Source organism: Coptis chinensis, chromosome 8, assembly GCF_015680905.1.
Source record: "Coptis chinensis isolate HL-2020 chromosome 8, ASM1568090v1, whole genome shotgun sequence".
Taxonomy (NCBI): Eukaryota; Viridiplantae; Streptophyta; class Magnoliopsida; order Ranunculales; family Ranunculaceae; genus Coptis; species Coptis chinensis.
In genome coordinates, this window is record NC_141463.1 from 23,611,850 (window position 1) to 23,630,800 (window position 18,951).

Genomic DNA, 18,951 nt, shown 5'->3' on the forward strand with positions numbered 1-18,951 from the left:
ACAAACAAAACTAAACCGATTACAGAAACTGATCTGAGAAACCAATTTAGAGCACCCCCAATAATTTAAATGACAAAAACTAAAAAAAAAACTAAAAACCAACAGAAATACACAAACCTATTGTAACATCGAGAACAACAACAAAACATGTATAGAATTGAACAATAACGACAATCCATTCAAGAAAATCATAGAAAATAAATAAAAGAGGCGATCACTGTTAAACTTACCAAGTTCTTGAAATCAAGATAGTGAGAAAGTTCAAGTAGATAGTTTTTTCTTCTTGCAAGGGAGAGGGAGTGAGATTTGGAGAGACAGGTGATATTAGAAACGATGTCTGGTACCAAAATAAAGTAGGGAGATTTGGGGATAAAGCAAGCGAGAAGAAGTGAAGAAAATAATAGCTTCGTATGTCCTCTCTAGCCTTCTCTTTTTCCATCCTTTCATGCGCTCTTGTTTCCACCGTCTAAGCTATAGGAAGCTATATCAATATGCTTTTAACTATGTATATTAATTTGAGTTCCAATTAATGTTGAGGCATTTAATTATATTGATTCCTAATTAGTATATCACCTCCAGATGTTGCATCGTAGTGAGACCCTAAACCAAGACAACAACACGACCCCTTCAAACACTATTTTGTATCATAACCAAAGCTTTGCAGTACAAATTCTTCTAGTTTTTTGCAGTGAACATATAGGAAGAAATGTGGTTATTAAAAAAGACAAAAACTTCAAGTGTTAAGTAAATATTACCTCGAGAAAAAGAGTGCATACTGCTAAACATACAACATGATGATATTGTATGTTTAGCAGATTTTTTGAATCCCTTTCAGTATTCTTGGCTTCTTTCGAGGTTATATTGCTAACTTAAAGTCAATTGCTTTGTTTATGTTATCCAGTTGTAATGCTATTACATCTGTAAAAGTGACCATATCCGTTCAGAGAAATCTGTATGTTTGAAAGTTCATACGGTAGCTGCATTTGTTTCAGAGCATATGTTCTTATTGGTTCTTATTGTTGTTCATTTAAATTAATGCACAAAAAATTCAAGTTAGATACAACAGGGATGAAACAAACTAAATAAAAAAGAAATGTAACTTACCTGACATTGCTCAGCATCAATGTCACCTGGTCCTAGAAACCCATGAAAAATCGACATAAATCCATCAGATTCACTGAAAATAAGTAGATGTACGTAAATCATAGCCTCCAAACTATCCAGGGGAAAAAAAGGCCAAACAACTAATCAATGACCCTATGAATAATTTGATTAAACAGCATAGGAAACAAATTAAGACTAAAAGCTCTAAAATAAATCAGAAAAAAAAAAAAAAAATTGCTTTGGTGATGCTACATGGGTTGTTGAATCTGTTGCTCAAGTTATGTAAGGTGCATCTACAATTGTTAATACTCTTCTTTTATTGTTCTTTCGTATCATTTAGTTCTGACATTCGGGGAATCGGAGGTAGTCTAACAACTATATTAACGAAGTTGCAACCTTGACGCCATTGAATCTGTTAAGCTTGTTACTAACATAAAGACGTTGCAGGACTCTATCATTTTCCTTTTATCAATGGTGAGAAGCATAGAATGTAGTCACGGGAGAGCACGAATTGAATGGTTGTGGACCTAAGATCAAATTGTGTTTGACCATGTAGGAGCCAAATATGCAGATAGCCAATCCATGCAGGACTCAACTTAAGCAATATTCTAGGAATCTACTTACTGAACAATCTAATCACCAATTGAATTCTCCTACTGGCGATCGATAGACTCCTAGATGAAGATTCAAAATGAGAAAAACATAACGTTTAATTTATTGCCACTATGACTGCTCTGCGATGTCATTACCATCTAACATTGAAACACCAGCAAAGTGTACTGCAATAACTTCTTGTATTGTTATCAAATGTATAAGGTCCCCATGACCCATGTACAATCATTTCACCGGGAAAGCCGATCGAATGCAATGTCACTTTAGAGGCCTAAACAGAGCATGGTTTTACTCTAGGTTCAAATGACTGCAAAATTAAAGTTGAAACAAAAAATAGATCGCGTAAGAGCAAAGAACATAGAACGGCAAGGACTGGCAAGTGGAACTTATTAAATGCAAATAAAATTGATTTGTTTATGACCATAAGATGAAAAGCCTATCACAACCGCAATCAGAACTTGGTTATTTATCTAAAAATCAATTAACTTTTCCTTGTCCATTGGTAAGTTCTCATTATAGCAAGGGAGACACGGTATTCATTGGAAGAACTGAAAATCCGAATTTGGGCCTAAGACTGGACGATCAGGTCTCTACTCTCTAGGAGTCTAGGTACATTCTCAATGCAATGAAGACTAAGTGTTAAGAGTAATTGCCTCACACTTCTCGCATTGGGACTCAAATCACGAGGTAAATGGCTTTTCTTCGATTCCCACACACTCGTTATCATCATGCTCCATTTCATCTTTGAATATATATACCCACCAAGTCTCATCGACTAATAATCAATTTGAATAACTCGATTGTTGTTCGATTCTGACTATAGTTGGGTTGTTATGCCGACTATAACAATGATCATATGAATGGTACAAAAGATTCATTCTTAGCGTAGTCCAAGCGAGCCTCATAAAACGCTCTGAGCCACACGTGCAAGTTTCCTGCAAGATTGAATGTTGTCGTCCTTTCAACCCACTCCCTGGGTTAGGGATAGGGAGGCCTCTTAGAGACAGGCAAGGTATACTGATGAGTCACACCCTTAAAAAGAAAGAAAGAGTTGCTCGTCACTGAATAGGAAAAAAAGGAAATCCGCCGTTCTTGACGTTAGGAGCGAATGGCGTCAGGGCAAACCCTAACCTACAGGTGCCCGCATAAAAAAAACAGCTAATATCATTTTACAAGTCGTAAGATTGCCAAACCTTGTGCCCTCATAATGACGTGAGCGCCTAGTGATTTGCGTCAGTGTGAAGTCTCTCCCAGATATCGAAAGTTTGGGCTGCAAGTGGATTCAACAACGAAGTCGGTTAAAAGTTACACTTTTCAAGCTCAAGCAAAGAATAGATAGAGACATCCGTAATGCCCTCTCCTCCATGCAAATCGAATCGAACAAACCAATGAGCTTATTTACCACGATAAAATAGTCTATTTAGCCAGATATGTTGATATGACCGCGAAGCTTCCTTTTTAACAGCTAAGCTGGACTTTAACCAATGCACATGATTGCAAACATGCAATGAAGTTTGCCAACCCTTTTTAGCTAGGGATATGTCTCATAACTTTCGGATAATCCTACCCGCGTAGCTTCTAAAATAAAATTCTTCTTAATTTACTCATGGTGATTCCATTGGGCACTCATCAAATTGGATTGGGCAACCCCTCAAAAAAAAAGAAATTTTACAAATTTGCCATAAAGCCCAAGCCCAAAGAACCAATTCAACCGTATTGCCAAAACGAACCCTCCGGGTCGTTTTACGTTTTTTCACTCAAACGACACGACCATGTCGCCTAAGTGTAATACGGTCAAACGACTTGACCAAGTCGTTTTCTTACACTCAAAACGACATGGTCGCGTCGTTTGAGTGTAAAACGTAAACGACATGACCATGTCGCTTCGGTGAAAACAGATACGACTTAGCCAAGTCGTTTGAGTGTACACTCGGGCGACATGACCATGTCGTTTGAGTGTTACTTTGAGTTTGAGTTACACTCAAACTAGATGGCCAAGTCGTTTGAGTGTATACTCAAACGATATGGACAAGTCGCTTGAGTGTTACTCACACTAACACTTGAAACTATACGCGGCCATGTAGTTTTGAGTGTACACTCAAACTACGCGGCCATGTCATTTGAGTGTACACTCAAACTACGCGCCATGTCGTTTGAGTGTGCACTCAAACTACATGACCAAGTCGTTTGAGTGTATAGTCAAACGACATGGTCACAGTAGTTTCAGTGTTACTTACACTAACACTCAAACTACGCCGGCCATGTAGTTTGAGTGTACACTCAAACTACGCGGCCATGTCGTTTGAGTGTACACTCAAACGACATGGTCACGTAGTTTGAGTGTACACTCAAACTACATGGCCGCGTAGTTTGAGTGTTAGTGTGAGTAACACTCAAACGACGGGTTCATGTAGTTTGAGTATACACTCAAACGACATGGCCGAGTAGTTTGAGTGTACACTCAAACTACATGGCCGCGTAGTTTGAGTGTACACTCAAACGATATGGCCGCGAACGATATGGCCGCGTAGTTTGTGTGTTAGTGTGAGTAACACTCAAACGACTTGTCCATGTAGTTTTTGAGTATACACTCAAACGACTTGGACATGTAATTTGAGTATACACTCAAACGACTTGTCGCGGTTTGAGTGTACACTCAAACGACGTGGACACGCACTCAAACGATTCCAAATGCACTCAAACGATTTCAATTGAATTAGAAAAATTGAAATCCGATTTAAAAAATTGGGTTAGAAACAACACAATTACATCAATAAAACTACATGCACTCTACACTCTTTATCTGTTATAACATAGTATCTTTATAACCAAGTTAAAACATGTAATCAAACATGCTATAAAATATAAAATAATAATTTGTTTTATATCTAAACTTGTTATTATTATTATTTTTTCAATTGTGAATCATAAACTAGTTTGGGGTTTAGATTTCAGAGTTCAAGGTTTAGAAATTTCGTACCAACATATTTCACTTAATTATTTGAAATAATAATTTGTTTTATATCTAAACTTGTTATTTTTTATTTTATTTTTAAAATTGTGAATCATAAACTAGGTTGAGATTTAGGGTTTAGGGTTTAGAATTGTTTACAAATTTCGTGCTAACAAATTTTACTTAATTATTCAAAATAATAATTTGTTTTATTTATAAACTTATTATTTTTTATTTTCTTTTTCAAATTTTGAATCATAATCTAGTTTGGGGGTTTGGGGTTTGGGTTTAGGGTTTAGGGTTTACAAATTTCGTACCGACATAAAAAAAAATTTAATTTCAAACATATTTCACTAAATTATCTAAATCTAAAATAATAATCTGTTTTATATCTAAACTTGTTATTTTCCATTTTTTTTATTCAATTGTAAATAATAAACTAGTTCGGGGGGTTTACAAATATATTTCACTCAATTATTCGAAATATATCAAAATTTCAAATATATATAGAATACTCATTCACTCGGTTTAGAGTTTAGGGTTTACATAGAATACTCAAGTTTCTCTACATACTCAAGTTTCTACACACTCAAGTTTCTCTAAATGGAACATGAAGATGAAGAAGAAGTATTTGAGGTAATGTTTGATGTACAACAACAAATTAGAGAAGAACAACAAATTAGAGAAGGAGAAAATAGAAGATATGTTGAAAGTGAAGAAGTGGAACAAAATGTTGAAGGTCAAGGTGAAGAATTTGAAGATCGACAAGTCGAAAGCAAATGAAATTCGAGAAATCGTCGGCGACAAAATGCAAACCTAAATAATGAGGTAACACTTGATTAAAATGAATACAAAACACTTGATTGATTGAATGAATGAATGAATGGATGCAAAATGAATGAATGCAAAACCGAGCCCAAACGACATGGTCGGTCGTTTGGGAACAATATCAAACGACATGGGCCTGTAGTTTGAGAACACTACTGAACGACATGGCGGTGTAGTTTGAGAACACTACTGAACGACATGGTGGTGTAGTTTGAGAACACTACGAACGACATGGCTGGGTCGTTTCATTACACTATAGAACTACATGGCCGTGTCGTTTCATTACACTATGGAACTACATGGCGGTCGTTTGGACTCTTGATGAAACTACATGGTGGGTCGCTTTGAAACTAAATGCATTGTTTGAGACTCTTGTTTTATTCTTCTATATGTAGAATTCTTTGCCGCTATCCGGGGAACCGATCTTCGCAAACTTCGAATGATGTGGATTGTCAACCGATTTAAAGTGATACAACAGAAATTTTACTACTCTGAAGAGGTATGATTGAGTAGGCATTGATTTTTTTTTTTTTTTTTTTAATTTTCTAAATATAATTTTATTAGTGTATTAATAATAGTTGTTGTTTTTTTATGTGTGTAGGTCTTTCATACACGCGTGGCGAGGCAATCGATTGGGCAACCGCTAGAGGAAGACAAGTTAATGTTGTTGTGGTCATTGAAAAGTCGGAGTGTGCCAAAGGAAACCGAAAGTAGCAAGATTGAATTTGGCTGCGAGTGCTTCGGGTGTGTATCGGTCACACAAGAAGGAAGGCTAAGAGAAGGCTAATAAGAGAAGGTCGGGAACCAAGAAATCGGGATGTCCATTTAAGTTAAAAGGTATTTTCCAACGCGGCACTGTCGATAGTTGGAAAATTGTCGTTCTTAATGGTGTTCACAACCATCCATTGGCGAAGACCCTTGAAGGACATGCATTTGCTACTTTCGACTAACCGTTCGAGTTCGGTATTTGTCAGAGATGAGTAAGTGTGGAATAAAACCTAAACAAATATTGGATTCCATCAAGAATAGGTATCATGATAACATCTCTAGTATATCCCAAGTCTACACTGCAAGGCAGAAGGTGAGGAAATTGGATATGAACGGTCTCACACAATTCTGATTATGCGTGAGTTGTTAGCAAAAGAACATTATTTTGAGGAGTTGAGACAGGATGAGAATACCGAGGAGATAACGGGATTGTTATGGGCCCATCCAGAAGGTGTTAAGTTGGCTCGGACTTTTCCAACAGTTTTCATGTTAGACGCTACCTACAAAACTAACAGGTATCGGTGGCCTTCCGTACAGTTTGTAGGGGTGACTTCAACGTGGAAATCTTTCACCGTGTGTCAGTCTTTGCTTGACCGAGACAACGATTCGACTATGAGTGGGCCCCGCATCATTTTAGTGGTTTGCTTGGTGATATAAGCCCATCGTGATGGATCGTGGTCCGGGGGACTTAGCCCCGATGAGTGCGGTGACGGAGTTTTTCCTAACGCACACAAGCATCCGTGTAGATGGCATATCGCTACGTCGTCCCTTTCAAAATGTTACGATATTTTTCCAACTACTAAACTTGTAGAAGGCCCCATTTTAGTGGAACACTATAGTCAAATCGAAGACAGAGGGTTATTTTCCAGCAGATGGGATGCTTTGGAAAAATATTACGGGGTTGAAGTACTCCAATTTTGTTTGTTATTTGCGAGACTTGGTTTCCTCACGGGGATCGATTCATATGTTGTTGGACTGACCAACACATTCACTTTAAGGAGTACAACGACCAATAGAGTTGAAGGGTCTCATGCTCCGGTGAAGCGTGTACTAGGAAATGCAAACGTCATGATTTTTTGAGTATGTTTAGCTTAATCCACCCGATTCTAGAGATCCGGATGTCCGAGATTAGAGCTACCTTCGAGAGAAGTATGATTGTAACTTCGGCACCACCACCGATTCCTTTGTTTCGCGTGAACTTCGGAGGCCTTGTCTCCACGCAAGTGTTTAGACTTGTTATTTGAAGAAATAGATACCGCGCGTAAAAGCGTGTTAAAGATGGAGAGATAAGGTGTTGGTGCTATTTGCCTGCGAAGTCATGGACGCCATGTGCTCATGAATTAATTGAGTTTGAAGAGCAAGAGCGGTCCATCCCTTTGTCTGCTTCTCGACCCTTTTTGGAAAATATTATCCGCTTCTCCCAATGTGTCATGGGTGTTGGTCCCGATGTTGCACCTTCGATGGACTTGTTCATGAATAGGTTTGCAATGGTTTTAAGAAGAAGCGCAGGGGTTATGATTAGGAAGCTTATGGAGATTGCCGTACCGGAAAAGTACATGGCTAGTACCGCCTTGTGAGGAAGCAAAACCAAAGGTCGGCCGAAGGTAGGCTGCAAAGAGAAAAGCTTCAAACCGGAGATGATAACTCTTCAAAGCGAGATCCATCTCATTTTGAACATTCTCAACGCGTGACCATGAAGAGTGGGTCTCCGTCACAACCAAACACTACGCCCACCCAAAACACCCACACTACACCAAGAAAGAAGTCTTCTCCAAAACTACCAACCCAAAACATCCACACCACACTAACAAATAAGCCTTCTCCAAAACACCAAAAACAACCACACCAAGAAATAAACCTTCTCCCAAAAACACCAAAAACAACCACACCACGAAATAAGCCTTCTCCAAAAGTCAGTCACCCACGAAATGTGAGAGATGGCTTAGACTTTGGAAAGACGAGGGTCCTAAGGATTACGGGTTGGATATTCCTAAAGAAATCCATAAATACATTGTTAGAGTTCATGACCACGTTGGCGATGGCAACTAGGTTTATAGAGCTTTCTGCATTGCATTAGGAAGAAGTCAAGAAGAATGGCCACGATGAGAAGGGAGTTGTGCGAAGAGCTTCTTCGACAACCTCCCCTTTATTGTACTTTATACAATCAAAGTGAGGTTTTTATTCGATGAAGGAAATCCTACATGAAGAAGGTTACGCACCCTTAAATAAGTGGATGAGCATGCCTTTTCTTTGGATACTTATTTGCTTCAAGATTTAATGTTGTCCTTATGCATTTAGGAGCTCGTCGGTGCTTCCTTCTCATGCATGCTGAGAACCCAAGCAAATCCTGAGAGAGTGACCCAAGTGTTGGGTAGTGCACATGTTGGTGGAAATCATTTTGTCAATGTTGAACTTGTTGAAGATTGTCCGGTTCCTCGATAGAATCGCCAATGGCTTAGAGCTCGATATGATATTGCTGAAAGTTGGAATTTGGCCTTGACAGTAAGGCAAATTGCAATTTATGGCATTGAACATTCCCAATTTAATATGGGAAAATGAGCTCGTTGAAGACCCAACAGTACATGTTATCGACTAAGTTGTTTGTATGTTGTCGATATGATATTTTGATGTAATTTGTATTTTGATGTAATTTGGAACAAGTGTAATTTGATTTGATTTTTATGTTATCAATGTTAGGGCTTTTATTTGATTTGATTTGGAAATCGAGTAATCGACTAAGTTGATTCGGACGGCAATCGAGTGATTTTGAAATCGAGCGATCGACTAAGTGATATATTGATGTAATTTGATATTTTGATGTAATTTGGAACAAATGTAATTTTATTTTATTTTTTTGTTATTTGGAAATAATGTTAGGGCTTTTATTTGATTTGATTTAGAAATCGAGTGATCGATTAAGTTGATTCGGACGGCAATCGAGTGATTTGGAAATAGAGCGATCGACTAAGTTGATTCGGACGTCAATCGAGTGATTTTGAAATCGAATGATCGACTAAGTTGATTCGGATGGCAATCGAGTGATCGACTAGTTGATTCGGACCGCAATCGAGTGATTTGAAATAACGTTCGTATGTTGTCAATAATGACCCGAAACTACACGGTGAGGTCGTTTGGCTTTAATACAAAAAAAACCCAAACGGTCGTTTGGTCTAAAGGGAAAACGATGTGGTCATGTCGTTTGGCCTTTAGACCAAACGATCGGCCATGTCGTTTGGCCTTTAGACCAAACGATCCGGGCGGGTCGTTTGGGATTAAAAGCGAACGATCTGCCGCGGGTCGTTTTAGGTATAAAAGGAAAAACGATCTGCCGAGGTCGTTTGGCCTTTATGCCAAACGATCTTGGTAGATGTCGTTTGGAAGAAAAAATTTCAAAATTCGTTTTGTTTTACAACACTTTCATATTCATCAAATTCCACTTTTCCATTCAAACATCAAATATCAAACACTCTCATTCATCAAATTCCACTTTTTTCATTCAAACATTAGATATCAAACACTCTCATTCATCAAATTCATCCATACATAAAATTCCATTCAAACATTAAACCCTAAACTTAAACAAATTACATTCAAACATTAAACCCTAAACCCTAAACATTAAATTCCATTCAAACATTCATGCAAACATCATATCCATCAATTCATTCGAAGTTAACAAAATTACAAACCCTAAACTCAAAAACAAATTACATCCATCAAACTAAATTACAAAGTTACAAATCCTAAAGTGAAACAAATCAACTATAAGCCCACCAAATGTGTACTTGCACCTAGTCAAGTTATGCGCTGTTCGAATGAGGACCTTGCTTCCTCCATATCATTCCCACCAATTCAGACCTCTCTCTAGCAAACGACCGGTTTTATCGATGACGCCGTTCAAAAAAAAAAAAAAATCAAGATAAGTTACCAATCGAATGCAAAAATCACAGTTAGAGAAAACTCAATTAAAAATCACAATACTTACAATCGGTGAACGGTTAGGCAGCAAAGTGTCTCCGGGGAGGGATGAATCGAAGAAGCTTTCGGGGTTCACCAAAACTACATGAGAATTCCTCGCGATACCAAGTCATGTAGTTTTGATGACACTCCCATGGATAAGATGAAATAGGTCATCGGTTGCAGAGTTGGATCACGTGATTACGCCCGCGACTCGATAAAGTGGCCCAATATTGGTCCAAATCACCTCATACCCGCGTCTCGCCACGCGGTTCTTGTTCTCAATTTGGCATTGGAGGATCTTTAGGTACAAGTTGCACGTGACCCAACCGACGCGACCACCGCTTGGCGGCAGTAAAAACTCGACAATGTTGAAAAAACATAGCAATCCCTCAAAAAATGCAATGTCATCGATCGGGTTTTGTATCTCGATATTTTTGTAGGGATGCCAAACAACTGAAAACAAAATCAAATGTGTCATTAACAACTCTAATGATCAATTACTAAAAAATAAATATAAACAAACTTAAATACCAAATTGTCATTGAATTTAATACTTACATTGAACTCATTCAAATCATCAATTATCGCCGATAAAACTGCAATGCATACGTTGTTATTAAGTAATAGTGTGGAGCGGCGGGATGTGTCTATGAGCACGCAGGCGAGATATAGTTGAAATTTGGGATTTGTCATGAATACCGGAAAATACTCATAGATCCATGCCTAGATATACACAAATAGTTAACATATTGATAGAGTAATAAAATTAACATTAAAAAAAAAAACTCTAAAATACTCAAATTTTACCCTAGAAGAGTCATATAGCCCAGTAACCCCTTTCACCTTCGCGCATGTGGCTGCCGAGACCTCTATATAAAATGCCAAAATTGCCGCACCCCATGCATAGTCTTCTATCTCACTGAATTTCAACAACGGCCTCGGATAACATATAGGCACTCCAGTCCCGGACTTGTCAAGAAAACGGCCGCGACCAAAAGAAAAAACGAGAATAAAAGCTCTAACGGTCCGTTGAACATCCCGAAACTTCGAGGCCTTCTCTACCACATTCCCAAAGCCAATAGCACATATAGGGCTATCATGAATCTTGTTCGCAAAAATGCTTCCTGATGAATTCTAGCCTTACTTTTGAAGTGAACACGCTAGCTTCCATCTCCTCCCTAATCAAATCAATAGGGAGCCCCGCACCAAGATGTAAGAGATTTATCGATTGTTGTAAGTTCACTCACCGTCCCTTTAGACCGCACCTCTTCCTCCTAATCAGGTGACTCCACGATTTGGACAACATCGTCCAAAGTCACAATCATCTCCCCAACCGCATATGGAAGGTGTTGGTCTCCGGATGCCATCTCTCCCAAAAACGCGAGATCAATGGTGGATCCATATGCTCGTGATAACCTTCCACGAGATCAAACAACCCGATCCTTCTCAACCGCATCGGCAAATCTCGGAGACCTTTCACATTCATTTTGAAATTCCATTGGGATAACCCGGCTAAGTGTGAAACACACTTCAACGCTCCACGATCCTCCTGAAAACAACCGAGCACGATTAGATATATATGAACAAAACAAAATATTTTGTAAAAGAAAATCAAAGTACACAAGAAAAACAAAATATTACCCTTCTCTCCCAAACATCGCGAAGCGACATGCACCGCATAGTCATACAACAACTCGACTCATAACGGGCCTCCCCATACACACCTCTTTGAAACTCCAAATCATCATTGGATTTTCTTCACGAAATCCAATACCGGAGGTGCTTCTTCCACTGGTGATGCGTCTTCTACCACATATTCTTCAACATCATCATCCTGCTCATCCTCTTCCTCACTCTCCTCCTCACTCTCCTCCTCACTCTCACTCTCCTCTTCTACTATATTCTTCCCTTTGTCTAAACCTACATCTAAACCTACATCTAAACCTACATTAGTATCACTATCTACACTATCTATACTATCTTCACTAAACGAATCAACCTCAGGAACCTCAGGAACCTCTTTTTCCAAATGGTCCCCTCTACGCGCTGATGCCGTTAAGCCGTCTGCCCTATGTCTTTTTCTTCCAACTGCATCACCGCTAGAGGAACCGCCACCAAACAATTTCTTAACACCCTTGAATGTAGTTTTCGCTACATTCTTCACATTCTTTGATCGAGGACCCATCGCTACAAAGAAAAATAAAACAAGTATTAGTAAACCATATTTAAATAAACAATGTACAAAGAAAACCACTAGAAAAAGAGATCATCCCAATTAAGTTAAACTAATAGACTTATAAGCTTGCTATGATAACTCCAAGTATATATGAAGAAATAGAATGAGGCGTTCATGCTATCCAAATTCTATCGAATTTTGGGATGAGTTTCCTTTGTTTGGTCAACATTTAGATACTTAAACCTATCATAACCTGAAATCAATAATGACATCCTTCCAACAACCATATGTACATACCACCCTATAAAATATTCAACCCACAATACAATTTCTGTCCCTCGTCAAGCATAGGGAAACCACCCAAAAAACCACCTTGATTGTACATTCAATAATTTGATAACCAAAGAAAAAGCTTCTCACCTATAATGCTTTACCGCTTCAGTTTTGTTCCCCTGTATCCAGACCTTAAGCAAGTACTCGTAAAAGCTGCATGTAATCAAGGTCATTACTCATTAGTCAAGACTCAAGAACATAAGCAATATAAAAGGTGAGTAACAGAATGTACAGAGACACTAATCATAAAATGGTAAAAGTATCTTCTCTTATAACATCAAGCCCTAAAGGAAAATACTAGGTATGAAAGATGAGCACTATGAAAGTTTAGCAACAAGATGTAAAGGAACAAGATGTAAACCCAATACCTACACCAAACTTTCTCTTAAACGGACGATCCATCGGAAACTTATATAGTGTATTTGATTATTAGCTTATATAGTGTCGATTAGTTAAACAAATTAATAAGATCAAACTAAAAGGTTTTGAGACTACACTGTGTAAGCTTATGAAGATATTATATAAGTTTTCGACGAACACGTCCATTTAAGAGAAAGCTTGATACCTACACTATAATATAAACACATATTACAATTTAAAGATTCTCAAATACTAGAACTACTATATTTTTTTTTTATGTCAGCTGACTAAGGAATGAGCAGCATTTTTGTTGCCCATCCCTCTCGAATCGACAATTTTACAGAGAGACTGATATCTATGGAACTAAAACCTAGTACACTTCAGTTCACTTTAGTTCACACAATCGACACTTAGTACACTTTGTACCCTTAAAAAAAAATCTTTTGTTGTTCACTTTCAATGCATTGATTCTCTTTTTCAATTTCTATCGAAGAAAATATATAGAAAATTCGAGCTCATTTTCTCATACTATATAAAGATGAACAAGACAAACATCACATTCCCATAACTCATCACATTCCCATAATATATAGGAAATGCGATTTGGGCTTGGGCGGAGGCTGCCCAATGTAATTCTGGTGGCGCCCAATACAGCACTCAATCGTGGGGCAGTAGGAACGGGCAACCCCTAGTAAGTATATAACAACCCTACTCCAATTGTCGACAGCTACTGTTCCGATGTTATATAGACCCAACGCTAAAATGGCAGTGGTCGTATCAAAATATTCCCACAATAGAGATATTGAAAAAGAGATTCAGGATCTCTGACATCTTCCGTGTGTACTAAATAAACTCCATATTTAATAAAGAGTAAAACTGTAAAACAAAACAATCCCTATTTCCTGGAACCCGTGCTATCAACGAGCCCTTCCTTTTAGACTTCTCAAAGTATTGGATTTGCATTCTGAGACCTACCCTAGTGCAAACCTTTGTGCTGATTCTCCAAGATCGCAAAAAGGCATTTCAATTATAGACCTCTTTTTATCCTTTTTCCACCAAATGGTGGTGAAGGCGACCCCTTTAGCGTTTTCTATAAATACTTTCGTTGAGGTAAGGAAAATAACTTCCAAAATCCAAAGCTTACCCGGGCTATCCACCTTTCTTCATCCCTCTTTTTTAGGTATTCTTTACCTGGTCCTATACTCTTATCTAGTTTTGAGCTATGGGTTCAGGTACCACAAGCCTCCGTGACGGTCTTGGAGTGCGGCCAGTGAAGAAGGGTAGGAAGGTTACCAACCTATCAAAGGATGGATGACAGATTTTATTACGTCGAACATCTCCAACAAGCAAGAGGTGAAAGACCCTTTCTATGTATTGGACTTGGGAATTCTAGTGAGCCTAATGGAGAAATGGACGCTACCATGCCCATTGTCCGTCCCCTTTTATCTTTGTCAAATGCAATCCCCGAGCCCGCCTTCCTAGGTGCACTTGCGGCTCTAGGAGGCGGAGCTTTGATTGTGCTAGCAGCTGAAATTGAAGCCGTCTTAGCACTTGGAGTTTCACCAGATCGAATTGTTTATGCAAACCCCTGTAAAAGTGAGGCTCATATCGGGTATGCAGCTAAGCGTGAGGGTCAACCTCACCACCTTCGACTCACGAGAAGAAGTTGAGAAGATCTGAAAGTGGCACCCCAAATGTTCCCTCCCTAATTCACTCAAGGCCCCGGATGATGGTGGTGCAAGATGCCCTCTTGGTCCTAAGTACGGGGCATTGCACGAAGAGGTTACTCCACTTCTTCAAGCGGCTCATGCCGCCGCGTCCGTGGTATCCGAGTCTCTTTCCATGTGGGCGGTGGAGCCACACACTCCGCGTGCTTACAGCGGTGCAATAGCTGCTGCCAAGACGGTGTTTTGACACAAATGACAAGACTTGGCATGCCTCATATGCACATTCTCAACATTGGTGGTGGTTTCGGTGTTGGCCACCAATATGAGGATGCTGCGATCACCATTACAAATGCTCTCCGGGCCTACTTCGCTAACTATCACGGTTTGACGGTGATCTTCGAACACGGGCGTTTCTTTGCTTGAAACATCATTCACATTAGCCACCAACATAATTGGAAAACGTGTGCGAGGAGAGCTAAAGGAGTCTTTGGATCAACGATGGGATTTACGGGTCAATGAACGCATATTATCACGATCATGCAACCTGTGAAGGCTACTCCTTTAGCATGCTCATCTAGTCGTGCTAACCCAACATGTCGAGGGCTGAGGACATATGAATCAACAGTTTTTGGACCAACATGTGATGCACTAGACAGATTGCTCACTGGATTTCAGCTGCGGAACTCGGGTGAACGACCGGTTAGTGTTTCCCAACATGGGAGCCTACACAGGCTGCAAATGCCGGGATCCAACTTCAACTGATTCAAAACATCCGCTATCTCCACTTACCTCGCCTTTTCCACTCCAACAAGAAGCTAACATATGAAGCGGTTCAAGTAGGCAAAAACATTGTATCGGGTGGCCAAAGTAGCTTTCGGTTTCTTTTTGTCTCTTGCAAGGGAGAAACTCCTCTATAGTGGAACTAATAACGGCATCTATTTTTCTTTAATGAAATCTATTTCTGACTACTTTTCTCATTAACATTTTGACCATCAAAAAAATTAGTTCAATACTCTTTTTTTATATATAGATATTACTTCACAAGATATATACCAAGAACTTAACAGACTAAGAACTCAAGATTTTTTGATAGTTCCAAACATACTAATCTAAAAAAGAAACACACAAAACACAAAAACAAACATGATTTCGAGTCTGTTGTAGATGCTCAGGAAATTCAAAACCACTAAAATATTGTGATCAAAATTCAAAAGGGCTACCTCGAGGAGGGCTAACAATGGCACCGGAGAGTTAGGGAACCAAGTCAAAACAAGCCCTCGACAATCGGCAGTGTTGTAGATGCTCGGGAAATTCAATACTCCATTGACACCAATTCGTCTACCCAATTACTTCATTGACAGCCAATTCGTCTACCCAATTTTCAATATGTGTCTACCCAATTTTCGATTAGATTAGATTAGATTGAAAACCGATCTAATTTGATTAGATTGAAAACCGATCCTGTATGTACAGTCTCCAAACCCACCAGCACCTACATTCTTCTCGAGATTTGACGTAAATCTCTTAAGTTCATCAAGTGAAAATGATTTTGGTTTCTCGTTTGTTAGTTTATACAAGAAATCTTCGATTGGTTGTGAACCGTCATCGTGTTCCATCAATTTATCTCACAAAATATAGGTTGTAAACAACTTTAGTTTATACGAAGATACTCCCGAACTAATTAAAGAATATATATACAATATATCATCCATGAACACGGCTAAATCACGGTCAACTAAAATATTTGTATACAAATACAAATATTTCATTGATATTAAAATATTTCATCCTGATTTAGCCTTAATTTTTTGCTACAATGGAGGATGAGTTGATGACATCAATAATACCATCTATTTTTTTGTTTCAGTTCAACAAGAAAAATTAGATGCTCTAAGTTTAACCTAGGTGATTCTTGTTAATTGGAGAGATTTTGTGATATATTGAAAATGACCAAATTTGAAGATTGAAACGGAGTATGTACAATCGCAATACTCTTTCCTCTCGTTTCTCTATCCGTCCTCCGGATAAACCCGGTTTTGAGTTCTACTTTCGACAATAGATTGAAAATGACCAAATTATTCTACACGGCAAGACTAATGGAGATCTTGACAAGCAATGCTCCTATATATTACTACACCACATACCTTTTAGTTTATACAATTCCCAAAGATGATTTCAAACCTGGCATTTACAGTATTTAACTTTTACATCATCTTCCTACTCTTTAACCAGTTGATGTCCCAAACAAAACCTTGTATGGCCACCTCTGGAAATGAGACTGATCTTCACTCTCTGATCGCTATTAGAGATGGAATTCAAGGCAGCTTAAGCTCGTGGAACCAATCTGCTCATTTCTGTCAGTGGCAAGGCATTAAATGCGGCAAGCGTCATCAAAGAGTCATAAGTTTGGATCTTTCCAGCCAGAGTTTGGTTGGATCGATATCGCCTCATATTGGAAACCTCACTTTCCTAAGGTTCATCCGCCTATGGGATAATCAACTCTACGGTGAGATCCCACAAGAAATTGGTCGGTTGTTTCGTCTTCAAATACTCAATCTATACAATAACACTTTCGAAGGAGAAATTCCAATCAATCTAACCCAATGTACTGAACTCAGTTACATTGATTTAAGTGGGAACAATTTGGCAGGAAATATTCCGGCAGAGCTTGGCTCATTGTCAAAGCTTGAACTCTTGGTTATTGAAAGAAACAAACTGACAGGAGTGCTACCCTCTTCTTTAAGTAATCTTTAGAGTAAACTTCAAGTCTTCTCCACAGCTGAAAATAAATTGGTTGGAAGTATTCCAGCCAGCTTTGGCAGACTGTCAAGCTTACAAGAATTCCTTGTTGCACTTAATAGACTGTCTGGTGAGGTCCCTTTAACAATTTTCAACATCTCATCCCTGAATTACTTAGCAATTTCCGTTAACCAATTTAGTGGTAGTCTTCCATTAGACATGGGCATCACTCTTCCTAATCTCGTCGGTTTCTATGGTGGTATAAATCAACTTTCTAGACTACTCCCAGTTTCATTAGCTAATGCTTCTAAACTTCAACTATTTGATGTTTTCCAAAACAATTTCAAAGGACAAATTCCTAAGGATTTTCAATTCCCTCAAACTATTGAACAGCTAAATCTTGGAAGTAATCATCTAGGAACAGGAGAAGCTCAACAGCATGGACGCCTATTCATTCCACACTTTGCCGTAACTTATTCAGTCCACACTGTTGCCGACTTGCCGTGTCAAACAATATTTGGAAATTCGAGGAAACCCAAATACATATCAACAGCATGGAAGCCTAGAATACACACAATCAGTAAAAGACACAACAGATCCTATAAGTGAACATGCCATGCTATAATACCAGTTTAACTAACTATTGAATTTTTCCTGTTATCTCTTCTTACATTTTCTTCCTTATAGTTTTACTCCATAAACAAACTTTATCTTCATTTTGCAGCGACAATTAGTTGCGTTGTACCAGCTAAACACAGATGGTTTCATATAATTGAACTGTATAATAAAGAAAATTACGACACTCAAGTCCATAGTTGGGCACACAATGCTTTTTGGAGAAATTCAACAAGTACCTCTGTAGATGGGCACAAAGACGATTCCTCCGCAGATGTTTGGTAGTTCGTCTCTATCAATTCTTCAGTATAATCAACACTCTTTATTTGATAGAGAGTGTCTAACAGCTTCTATCAGCTTCTATCCCTTAACTGTCTCAACTCTTCCTCTTTATTTGCTTTCTACGCACAGATACCTGCAGTTCGAAACAACTGTTGATCGGGTCTGGAATTAGACCACAGCACAAGATCAACAAAGGGCACATTTTTTGGCCATCATGGAACAAGACAACCAGCAATTTTGTTCATCAACTGTACCTGTTATTTCGAGATTGGACCGCCTTGATCGCCTTTACTTGAGAACTATACAACACAATGATTAGGATTGCTTACGAAATAGATTTCTGAGCTATCAAGTTTTGGGGCACTCGAATTGTTGGAGATTTGTTGGAGATTTGAAATTCGAATTTGGGGTTAGGGTTTCGAAGGGTTTGGGCGAAAGAGACGACCGGTAATGGTAGGTTGTTGCCGGTTTCGATTTGGTGGGGGGGTGTATTGGGCTTTATTGTTTGGGCTTTGTTGTTTCGGCTTGGGCGGAGGCTGCCCGATCTAATATGA

The 18,951-nt window shown here is 38.7% G+C and overlaps 1 long non-coding RNA gene and 1 pseudogene across 3 annotated transcripts; one reads left to right on the top strand and one right to left on the bottom strand.

The window, feature by feature from the left end:
- Positions 1-12,059: 12,059 nt before the first annotated feature.
- LOC147480665 (uncharacterized) lies at positions 12,060-18,895 on the bottom strand. Of its 3 annotated transcripts, none has more exons than XR_015205361.1 (4): positions 18,652-18,895; positions 18,355-18,546; positions 12,822-12,887; positions 12,060-12,412 (listed from the first exon to the last, which is right to left on the bottom strand). It is a non-coding gene; the product is annotated as an uncharacterized LOC147480665 (long non-coding RNA). The 3 variants fall into 3 exon arrangements; XR_015205362.1 differs by having other exon boundaries at positions 12,061-12,412; positions 18,355-18,530; XR_015205360.1 differs by having other exon boundaries at positions 12,067-12,412; positions 18,355-18,888.
- LOC147480666 (ornithine decarboxylase pseudogene) lies at positions 14,317-15,580 on the top strand (annotated as a pseudogene).
- Positions 18,896-18,951: the final 56 nt, after the last annotated feature.